The following is a 12,140-nucleotide window of genomic DNA, read 5'->3' as shown; positions in this document are numbered from 1 at the left end:
TAAGCATCTGCCTTCAGCTCAGGTCACCATCCCAGGGTCCTGGGATCGAGCCCCACACATCGGGCTCCTGGCTCAGCGGGGAGCCTGCTTCTCCCTCTGCCTCTGTCCCTCCCCCTGCTCGTGCTCTCTCTCTCTGACAAATAAATAAATCTTAAAAAAAAAAGAAAGAAAAAAATGAAATGCCTGTGGCCAAAAACAAGTTATGACAGCCAACTCTGGAAAGACTGTCTCTCTCTCGACGTTAGAGAAGAAAAACCACCGATGCCTCGAGCTTCCTCAGGGTCCTCACACCTCTGGCACCAAGCTGCCACCGCACTAATGGGGCAGCTGCCTCACCAGGTCCTGTCCCTGCCCCACTGCCTGCCTATGTCCTCTTTTGTATTTTCCTACGAGTTCCTTAAACTTTCTGAGTAGAGGAAATATTGTGAACTCATGTCACACTCTTATTTAACTTATTCAAACTCACTTATACAAACCTGGATGGCTCCAGTGCCCCCCACAGCCAAAAAAAGACATAACTGAAAAAAATACATGGGCTCGCTGCACCATTCTCCTCAATGGGTGTATTTCACAGCACACAGTGCAACTGGAAACATCAATCCACTCTTCCTTCAACAGTCTTAGTTGGACACCCTTTTATAGCCCAAGCATCTCAACTTGCTGAGCACAATTCTAGCATTTAAAGGTTTTTTCTGTGTTTTGGGGGGGGTTTTTTTGGTTTTTTTACTAACATGGCTTCTAAGCATAGGTTAAGTTTTTTACCTGGTACTCAGAGTTAATTCCTTCCCAAGATGAAAGAAAAAGTGGCTACATTAGACTAGGAGGCAGCTTCAGTTGAGTCTCCAGTGTGGCACCTACCTCAGGACTTTATAGGCCTAATTCTGACTGTGCAGACACTTAATGGCTCTCCTGGAAATGTTCTATTTTACTAGTTTGAAAAATTATTCCGCAGAGTGGCCTAATCCTTCTCAGGTCCTTCTGAACTCTAACCTGTCCAAAATTATCACAGCAAAATAAGCAAATGCTGACTTCACTACACAAAAGCGCACACTCTTGGTGAGAAAAGCAAAGAAGTATCAAACCAACAAGAAGTACTACCATTTGCTGATGGACACTGTCCTAAGTGTTTTCTGTATATTATCTCATTAAAAGCTACAATAAGCCTACGAGGAAGGCATTCCCATGCCCACTTTGAAGTAGAAACAATGAGTAAAGGACTAGGGTACTACAATTCATGTGACTGTTGCTAAAGGAGCCCGGAGGAAAGCGGATCCAAGGATCCAGGAAAGCTCTCTTAAAAAGGCATGGATTGTGTCATGCAATTAAAGGACTAAGGGAATTAAAGGCTAAGGATATGGCTGGTATTAAAGCAAAAGAGCAGATGACACTTTTAAGAAACTACATGTAGTTGGGTACCTTCCAAGCACCATAAGACCTTTATTATGTAGGCCAGTGATTTTTCTTTTTAAGCCTGAACCCTTTTGAGAATCTGATCATATTTCTGGCCCCTTTCTCTAATTAAAAAATGAATGAATGAGAAGTTTTACAACCAACTTCAGAAGGATCCCGAGTTCCTACAGACCCATGAGTTGAATCTAATTTAAGAACATCTATTAGTTGCAACAGAGTCAGCCACAGATACTAACAAGGGAGGGAGAATTACATTTCCATTTTAGAAAGTGCCATGTAATTTGTGTTTCTGAACTTTACTGCAACAGACCAGAGACCAGGTACTCAGAAAGCTGGGAAACAACACCTTGTTAATAAGGAGCCACGTAAAAATTTGAGGCCAGATTTGCCGGACTCTTCTATTTTGATAGGAAAGACAAATACATCTGAACACAAAGCTGTAAGGTATCCAGGAGGGAGGTGGTCAGGAAAGGTTTTCTAGAATAGGATGTGCAATCTGCTACAATGCATCGTTTCTTTAACGCAAATTATTAGCTCACATTTAGTATATAGGGTAATGATGTGCAGATAATGAAGAAGTTGGGGTGGCTGCCATGTTCATGTTTTGAAGTGACAGCTTACATATATAAAAAGATGGGTGTTATATGCAAACAATGAATCATGGAACACTACATCAAAAACTAATGATGTAATGTATGGTGATTAACATAAGACAATAAAACAAAATTTAAAAAAAAAAAGATACCTTAGCGACTTAAGAACACTTCCAGCAAAAAGCTAAAAATAGAGAGTGCCTACCTCTAAGGCAATTCAAGGGGTCTAGGGAAGCTGTGAATGCAGACGAAAAAAATGTTAAGACAATGTCTCTGGATTAAAGCAACAGACGAATTGAGGCTATACCCAGATTCAGATTTTTAAATTTTGATAAAAATATACACGTGCAAATAAAACAATATCCATAAGCAAATTATCTTCTAGAGCCTAAATTTCAGAGGAAGACGAACCTTAGGGTTTAAGGCTATGAAGGACTAACTGACCGTAATGCTACATGCAAATTCCAGTAGATTTAGCTATGCTAAAAATTTTATTAGGATTGCTATTTTTCTTGTTGGTAAACTGGTTACACAGTTGCATAGGTTTTCAGTGGTATGTTACAAGGCTACTTTTCCCACAAGTCCTGTTGTTTTGCAAAACATTAGTAGGTGTTTTCAGATGTTATAGAAAAACCCAGTACTGGACTTCTCAGGCCCTTGAAAGAATCTTAGGAAACCTGAGGGACCTCAGGAGAAGAGCTGGCATGAAAAACTACAAAGTGGGATGAACAGAGCCATGGTAGAGTTATACAAGGGTGTTATGGAACACCAACCCAGACACGGGGGTGGACACAAAAGGATAGGAAAATTTTCCTAAATATGAAGACGTGGTAAGCACAGAGGCAGAAGGAAGGAGAGGTGTTCAAAACAAGCAGAAAAGACAAGGAGACAAGAGGCAATGCACCCGCCCACTTAAGGCACTACAAATAGTACCGAAGAGCTGAAGTGCAGGAATAGAAAGCAGTGCTTGGTGAGGCTAAAACAATAAAGAGGAATGAGAAACTAAGCTTGCAGGCCACACACACATGGAGCTTGGACTTCCTCCCACAGACAATGGAGCCAGCAAAGGCTTTTTAAAGAATGAGAAACATACTGTAGGACTAATTTTAAAATAAGATGTAAAGGAAAAACCAAAACTGTAAAAGAAAGAGAATATAATTATACATTATTTGGTCTGGGGAAGACAATGTGTACATAGAATAGTGAAAACACAATTGCTGATTCAATTTGAATAGGCATTTAACCATACAGGACAAAAGAGAAGAGGTAAAGAGGGGTATGGAAGTTAATACCTCATCTGTGATTATAGGAAAGTAAATGCTATCTAAAATGCTAACTACGGTTAGCAACATGGAGGTAACTTCCCTACTATGAAATAGCTGAATGCATTAAGATCCCCCTGGAGTGTGAGCCTCCAGGTGGAAACAGGTAAAGCCAGGAACTGCTATACTTTGTCTTCAGGGTATCACCTGACTTTCTAAATTGTGTACATGCATTATTTGAACAAAACTGACAAGTAAAGCTGAATATAAAGGGGATACTTAAATATATATGTGCGTGTGTGTATTTTTTTTAGACCAGAATAAGATAAAAGACACACAGAATATAATTTCCTAAAGAATAAAAATACATTTAGCAAATAGGCTACAGTAGAAAAATCAAAAAACAAAAAAAGAGAGAAAATATAATAATTTATACTACAGAGCTTCAAAGACAAGTCATTTTATCATATACATAGCTTCTGATGGTGGGTGGAAAATGAATTATTATAAATTACATTTTCATAACATTGACCAATTCAATGATAATACTATGTGCATTTGTAGAAAATCTGAAAACAAAGAAATAAAAATTATTCATAACCCTAATACTCCAAGAGCCACTGTTAATATTTACTGTCTAAGCATCTATACGCTTTCTTAACACAATATTACTATTATACTGTATATACTATTTCAAACTTTTGCTTAATATGTCTTAAGCATTTTCATGCCATTAAAAATTCTTCCCAAATCCAAAAATGTGATATCCCACCACATGGAGGCACCAAAATGGAATCAAGTCCCCTAACTGCTGGGCCATGAATTTTGGATTATAAATAATGTACATGTGAGGAGTTTGCCAAGTTAAAATCTGTAATAAATATTGTGATAATTCAATAATAATCCCCTAACTTGAAATATACTTCATTTTTTATGAGTAAAGAAAACACTATTAAAAAGCCATTACAGCTCTATGTTATGACATAATGAAAGAAAATCAGATATAACTTCAAACTGTTTGGATTTAGGAATGATTAACTAGAGGGGGCGGAGCAAGATGGCAGAGGAGTAGGAGACCTGGATTTCGTATCCTCTCAGGAATTCAGCTGGATAGGGATCAAACCATTCTGAACACCTACAAACCCAACAGGAGATCGAAGAAAGGAATAGCAACAACTCTCTGAACAGAAAAGCGACCACTTTCTGGAAGGTAGGACGTGCGGAGAAGTGAATCCGAGGCAATATTCGGGAAGATAGACGGCGGGGGAGGGGCCTCCGTCAGCCGCTTCTGGCAAGTGATAGAACCACGGAGCACAAAATCGGAACTTTTAAAAGTCTGCTCTGCTGAGGGACGTCACTCCGGTGGCTAAGGTGGGGGTGGAACCCTCGCAGGACAGTGTGGTCTCAGGACCCTCGGGGTCACAGAAAGACCGGGGGTGCCTGAGTGCAGCAGAGCTCCCAGGTATCGGAGCAGGGAAACCGGCTGCAGAGGCAGAGCCCAGGCGCGGGCTCTCAGCTCGGGGTTGCCATAAACCGTGATCCGCGGCACAGTCGAACCACTGCTCCTCCAGCAAGGACCCAACAAGCAGCAGATCCGGGGAGACTCACCTTCCTCCCCCGGGAGGAGCGGCGCAGGAGTGCACCGCAGGGATCTGCTGGGTTTGGAGACTCCACACGGGGTCGAGTGCCGGAGACAGAAATGCGCGGTCACAGGTCGGGTGAGCACGGAGTGCGGCTGGAGACGGGAGTGTCTGACTGCTTTTCTCTGGGGGCTCACTGAGGAGCAGGGCCCCAAGTTCTCGGCTTCTCCAGGGCAGAGATTGGGAGGCCGCCATTTTCACTCTCGGCCTCAAAAGCTGTATGGAAAGCTCGCAGGGAACAAAAGCCCCGGAGAGCAAACCCGAACAGATTACTTAGCCGGGAGGCGGCAAGGGCGGGGCAATTCCGCCTCCGGCAGAGACATTTGGAAACCACAGCAACAGGCCCCTCCCCAGAAGATCAACAAGAACAGCCAGCCAAGACCAAGTTTACAGATCAATGAGAACGGCAGAACTCCAGCGCTAAGGGAATACTACAGATAGAAATCATGGCTTTTTTTCCATGATTCTTTAGTCTTTCAAAGTAAATTTTCTTTTTAACTTTTTTTTTCTTTTTCCCTTTTTCAACCAACATCTTATCAATCCCTTTTTTAAAAAACATTTTTATTTTTCATTTTTAGAGTCATATTCTATCCCTTCATAGTAGTTACCCGTATTTTTAGCATATATATATATATAAGTTGTTCTCTCTCCAAAAATTTGAGATAGTTTCTTCTAACAGATCAAAATATACCCTAAATCTCTAGTATATGGTTTTTTTCCTACTCCCCCTGCCTGATCACATTCTCTCTTTTTTTTTCTTTTTTTTTTTAAATCCTCTTCTTTCTTTTTTCAAACAACTTCTTATCAATTCCTTTTATAATTTTTTTTATAATTTCCACATTTACAGTCATATTCCACCCCTTCATCATATCAACCCTTATTTTTATATATATATATGTTTTTCCTTCTTTAAAATTTTGGGAGGCACTTTCTTCAAACAGACCAAAATACACCCAAAATCTAGTGTGTGGCACTGATCTATATACCAGCCTGATCATATTTGATCACAACCTGGGTTTTTTTTGTTGTTGTTTTGTTTTGTTTGTTTTTGTTTTTATTTTTTTCTTTTTCTTTTTTCTCTTTTTCCCTTTCTTTTCCCACTGCTTCAGGTCTTTTCTGATGTGTTTAGAGTATATTTTCTGGGGACGTTGTTACTCTGCTAGCATTTTGTTCTCTCATTCATCTATTCTCCTCTGCACAAAATGACAAGATGGAAAAAATCACCTCAACAAAAAGAACAAGAGGTAGTACTGACTGCCAGGGACCTACTCAATACGGACATTAGTACGATGTCAGATCTAGAGTTCAGAATCATCACTTTAAAGATACTAGCTGGGCTTGAGAAAAGCATGGAAGTTATTAGAGAAACCCTTTCTGGAGAAGTAAAAGAACTAAAATTTAACCAAGTTAAAATCAAACAGGCTATTAATGAGGTGCAATCAAATATGGGGGCACTAACTGCTAGGATAAATGAGGCAGAAGAGAAAATCACTGATATAAAAGACCAAATGATGGAAAATAAAGAAGCTGAGAAAAAGAAAGATAAACAACTACTGGATCACGAGGGCAGAATTCGAGAGATAAGCGATACCGTAAAATGAAACAACATTAGAATAATTGGGATCCCAGAAGAAGAATAAGGAGAGAGGGGGGCAGAAGGTATAATGGAGCAAATTATAGCAGAGAACTTCCCTAATTTGGGGAAGGAAACAGACATCAAAATCCAGGAGGCACAGAGAACCCCCCTCAAAATCAATAAAAACATCTAATAGTAAAACTTACGAGTCTCAGAGACAAAGAGACAAAGAGAAAATCCTGAAAGCAGCTCGGGAGAAGAGATATGTAACCTACAAAGGTAGAAACATTAGATTGGCAACAGACCTATCCACAGAGACCTGGCAGGCCAGAAAGGACTGGCAGGATATATTCAGAGCACTAAATGAGAAAAATATGCAGCCAACAATACTATATCCAGCTAGGCTGTCATTGAAAATTGAAGGAGAGATAAAAAGCTTCCAGGACAAACAAAAACTAAAGGAATTTGCAAACACAAAACCAGCCCTACAAGAAATCTTGAAAGGGGTCCTCTAAGCAAAGAGAGAGCCTAAAAGCAACATAGACCAGAAAGGAACACAGACAATATACAGTAACAGTCACCTTACAGGCAATACAATGGCACTAAATTCCTATCTTTCAATAGTTACCCTGAATGTAAATGGGCTAAATGCCCCAATCAAAAGACACAGGCTATCAGATTGGATTAAAAAACAAGACCCATCGATATGCTGTCTGCAAGAGACTCATTTTAGAACCAAAGACACCCCCAGATTGAAAGTGAGGGGGTGGAAAACCATTTACCATGCTATTGGACACCAAAAGAAAGCTGGGGTGGCAATCCTTATATCAGACAAATTAGATTTTAAACCAAAGACTGTAATAAGAGATGAGGAAGGACACTATATCCTATTTAAAGGGTCTATCCAACAAGAAGATCTAACAATTGTAAATATCTATGCCCCTAACATGGGAGCAGCCAATCATATAAGGTAATTAATAACAAAAGCAAAGAAACACATCGACAACAATACAATAATAGTGGGGGCCTTTAACATCCCCCTCACTGAAATGGACAGATCGTCTAAGCAAAAGATCAACAAGGAAATAAAGACTTTAAATGACACATTGGACCAAATGGACTTCACAGACATATTCAGAACATTCCACCCCAAAGCAAGAGAATACACATTCTTCTCTAGTGCCCATGGAACATTCTCCAGAATCGATCACATCCTAGGTCATAAATCAGGTCTCAACCGGTACCAAAAGATTGGGATCATTCCCTGCCTATTTTCAGACGACAATGCTTTGAAACTAGAACTCAATCACAAGAGGAAAGTCGGAAAGAACTCAAATACATGGAGGCTAAAGAGCATCCTACTGAAGAATGAATGGGTCAACCAGGAAATTAAAGAAGAATTAAAAAAATACATGGAAACCAATGAAAATGAAAACACAACTGTTCAAACTCTTTGGGATGCAGCAAAGGCAGTCCGAAGAGGAAAGTATATAGCAATACAAGCCTTTCTCAAGAAACAAGAAAGGTCTCAAGTACACAACCTAACCCTCCACCTAAAGGCGCTGGAGAAAGAACAGCAAATAAAGCCTAAACCCAGCAGGAGAAGAGAAATAATAAAGATCAGAGCAGAAACCAATGAAATAGAAACCAAAAGAACAGTAGAACAGATCAACGGAACTAGGAGCTGGTTCTTTGAAAGAATTAACAAGTTTGATAAACCCCTGGCCAGACTTATCAAAAAGAAAAGAGAAATGACCCAAATCAACAAAATCATGAATGAAAAGAGGAGAGATCACAACCAACACCAAAGAAATACAAACTATTATAAGAACATATTATGAGCAACTCTATGCCAGCAAATTAGATAACCTGGAAGAAATGGATGCTTTCCTAGAGATGCATCCACTACCAAAACTGAACCAGGAAGAAATAGAAAACCTGAACAGACCTATAACCACTAAGGAAATTGAAGCAGTCATCAAAAATCTCCCAAAAAACAAAAGCCCAGGGCCAGATGGCTTCCCAGGGGAATTCTACCAAACATTTCAAGAAGAATTAATACCTATTCTTCTGAAACTGTTCCAAAAAACAGAAACGGAAGGAAAACTTCCAAACTCATTTTATGAGGCCAGCATTACCTTGATCCCAAAACCAGACAAAGACCACATTAAAAAGGAGAATTACAGACCAATATCCCTGATGAACATGGATGCAAAAATTCTCACCAAAATACTAGCCAATAGGATCCAACAGTACATTAAAAGGATTATTCACCACGACCAAGTGAGATTTATCTCTGGGCTGCAAGGTTGGTTCAACATCTGCAAATCAATCAATGTGATACAATACATTAACAAAAGAAAGAACAAGAATCATATGATCCTCTCAATAGATGCAGAAAAAGCATTTGACAAAATACAGCATCCTTTCTTGATCAAAACTCTTCAGAGTATAGGCATAGAGGGTACATAGCTCAGTATCATAAAAGCCCTCTATGAAAAACCTACAGCGCATATCATTCTCAATGGGGAAAAACTGACAGCTTTCCCCCTAAGGTCAGGAACGTGGCAGGGATGTCCACTATCACCACTGCTATTCAACATAGTATTGGAAGTCCTAGCCACAGCAATCAGACAACAAAAAGAAATCAAAGGCATCCAAATCGGCAAAGAAGAAGTCAAACTCTCACTCTTTGCAGATGATATGATACTTTATGTGGAAAACCCCAAAGACTCCACCCCAAAACTGCTAGAACTCATACAGGAATTCAGTAAAGTGGCAGGATATAAAATCAATGCACAGAAGTCAGTGGCATTCCTATACACCAAAAACAAGACAGAAGAAAGAGAAATGAAGGAGTCGATCCCATTTACAATTGCACCCAAAACCATAAGATACCTAGGAATAAATCTAACCAAAGAGACAAAGGATCTGTACTCAGAAAACTATAAAATACTCATGAAAGAAATTGAGGAAGACACAAAGAAATGGAAAAATGTTTCAGGCTCATGGATTGGAAGAACAAATATTGTGAAGATGTCAATGCTACCTAGAGCAATCTACACATTCAATGCAATCCCCATCAAAAGACCATCCACTTTTTTCAAAGAAATGGAACAAATAATCCTAAAATTTGTATGGAACCAGAAAAGACCCCGCATAGCCAGAGGAATGTTGAAAAAGAAAAGAAAAGCAAAGCTGGCGGCATCACAATTTCGGACTTCCAGCTCTATTACAAAGCTGTCATCATCAAGACAGTATGGTACTGGCGCAAAAACAGGCACATAGATCAATGGAACAGAATAGAGAGCCCAGAAATGGACCCTCAACTCTATGGTCACCTAATCTTCGACAAAGCAGGAAAGCATGTCCAATGGAAAAAAAAACAGTCTCTTCAACAAATGGTGTTGGGAAAATTGGATAGCCACATGCAGAAGAATGAAACTGGACCATTTCCTTACACCACACACAAAAATAGACTCCAAATGGTTGAAAGACCTCAATGTGAGACAGGAGTCCATCAAAATCCTAAAGGAGAACACAGGCAGCAACCTCTTTGACCTCAGCTGCAGCAACTTCTTCCTAGAAACATCGCCAAAGGCAAGGGAAGCAAGGGCAAAAATGAACTATTGGGACTTCATCAAGATAAAAAGCTTTTGCAAAGCAAAGGACAAAACCGTCAACAAAACCAAAAGACAACTGACTGAATGGGAGAAGATATTTGCAAGTGACATATCAGATAAAGGACTGGTATCCAAAATCTATAAAGAACTCATCAAACTCAACACCCAAAGAACAAAGAATCCAATCAAGACATGGGCAGAAGACATGAACAGACATTTTCCCAAAGAAGACATCCAAATGGCCAACAGACACATGAAAAAGTGCTCAATATCACTCAGCATCAGGGAAATACAAATCAAAACCTCAATGAGATACCACCTCACACCAGTCAGAATGCCTAAAATTAACAAGTCAGGAAACGACAGATGTTGGCGGGGAGGCAGAGAAAGGGGAACCCTCCTACGCTGTTGGTGGGAATGCAAGCTGGGGCAGCCACTCTGGAAAACAGTATGGAGGTTCCTCCAAAAGCTGAAAATAGAGCTACCATATGATCCAGCAATTGCACTACTGGGTATTTACCCCAAAGATACAAAAGTAGGGATCCGAAAGGGTACGTGCACCGCGATGTTTATAGCAGCAATGTCCACAATAGCCAAACTGTGGAAAGAGCCAAGATGTCCATCGACAGATGAATGGATAAAGAAGATGTGGTATATATATACAATGGAATATCATGCAGCCATCAAAAGGAATGAGATCTTGCCATTTGCAACAACGTGGATGCAACTGGAGGATATTATGTTGAGTGAAGTAAGTCAAACAGAGAAAGACATGTATCATATGACCTCACTGATATAAGGAATTATTAATCGCAGGAAACAAACTGAGGGTTGCTGGAGTGGGGGGTGGCGTGGGAGGGATGGGGGGACTGGGTGATAGACACTGGGGAGCGTATGTGCTCTGGTAAGCGCTGTGAATTGTGCAAGACTGTTGAATCTCAGATCTGTATCTCTTAAACAAATAATGCAATATATGTTAAGAAAAAAAAAAGAAAGAAAAAGAAGAAGGTAGCAGGAGGGGAAGAATGAAGGGGGGGAATCGGAGGGGTAGACGAACCATGAGAGACAATGGACTCTGAAAAACAAACTGAGGGTTCTAGAGGGGAGGGGGCTGAGAGGATGGGTTAGCCTGGTGATGGGTATTGAGGAGGGCACATTCTGCATGGAGCACTGGGTGTTATGCACAAACAATGAATCATGGAACACTACATCTAAAACTAATGATGCAATGTATGGGGATAATATAAGAATACAAAAATTTAAAAAAAAAATGCCATTACAGCATTAAGTCATGGAAGCATTTGCCATTTGTTAATTCTGAGATAATTTCATCTCAGTCATGGAAAAGTGCCAAATACAAGTCAAGAGACCAAGGTCTAGCCTTTGTCCCACTGATAACTTTTCTGTATGGCTCTGGGCAGCTCTTCAGAACATCATTTCCTCGCCTGTGAAATGAAGAGGCTAAATTCTATGATTCCTAAGGTTCCTCAGAGCTCTAATTTCCCTGCTATTTTGGCATCAAACCCATATTTGAGTACAGCTCAGTTTTAGTTATCCAGGAATGTCTGTCCATGCCTCAGCATCTCTGTTACTTTGGTCTCATTTTTTGGTGCCCCACTCCTGCCATTTTCTCTAACATGGAAAAGAAAAAAAAAAAAATTAGGTGTGTTCAAGTCCTGCATTAAACAGCAAAAGCAAAATAAGGAATCTAAGGAAAAGAAGAAAAGGTAAAGGCAAAAGAGAGAAGCGTCAGAAAATAAAAGAACAGCTTAAGCAGTTATGTCTGTTTGAGAAGGAAGTTGTCATATTTACTCACAGAACACAATTTCACTCCTTGGCATTTTCTTTCTAGTACCTGTGTTTGGGGTACATACATTCACATAAGCTCACCTGAAATGATTTGCAAGGTGTTCCAAAAGTGGCTTCTAGTCTTTCAAAACAAGATATGTAGCTTTAATGTATTTGGTTTACGGGAAGATCTATTAAAGGCCCAGGTCAATATTACAGTGTCTTTCAGGCAGCTTAGGGATGTTTTA

At 39.9% G+C, this 12,140-nt stretch overlaps 1 protein-coding gene across 5 annotated transcripts in view; it reads right to left on the bottom strand.

Annotated features, from left to right (window-relative positions):
* PCMTD1 (protein-L-isoaspartate (D-aspartate) O-methyltransferase domain containing 1) overlaps positions 1 to 12,140 on the bottom strand; it is a 70,284-nt gene that overhangs the window by 37,408 nt on the left and 20,736 nt on the right. Inside the window, exon 1 of one of the 5 annotated variants that reach the window (XM_064588342.1) lies at positions 4,874 to 4,896. The exons of the other annotated variants lie outside the window; for them this stretch is intronic. The gene's annotated coding sequence lies outside the window, so the exon portion shown is untranslated. Of the gene's footprint in view, positions 1 to 4,873; positions 4,897 to 12,140 lie in introns of those variants that run through there. 5 annotated transcript variants of the gene reach the window in all.

The sequence above is a fragment of the Mirounga angustirostris genome, unplaced genomic scaffold (genome assembly GCF_029215605.1).
Source record: "Mirounga angustirostris isolate CCGP_5_RB_7025 unplaced genomic scaffold, mMirAng1.0.hap1 SCAF_4, whole genome shotgun sequence".
NCBI lineage: Eukaryota > Metazoa > Chordata > Mammalia > Carnivora > Phocidae > Mirounga > Mirounga angustirostris.
The sequence above is the reverse complement of the archived record's forward strand: the minus strand, read 5'-3'. Positions and strand labels throughout refer to the sequence as shown.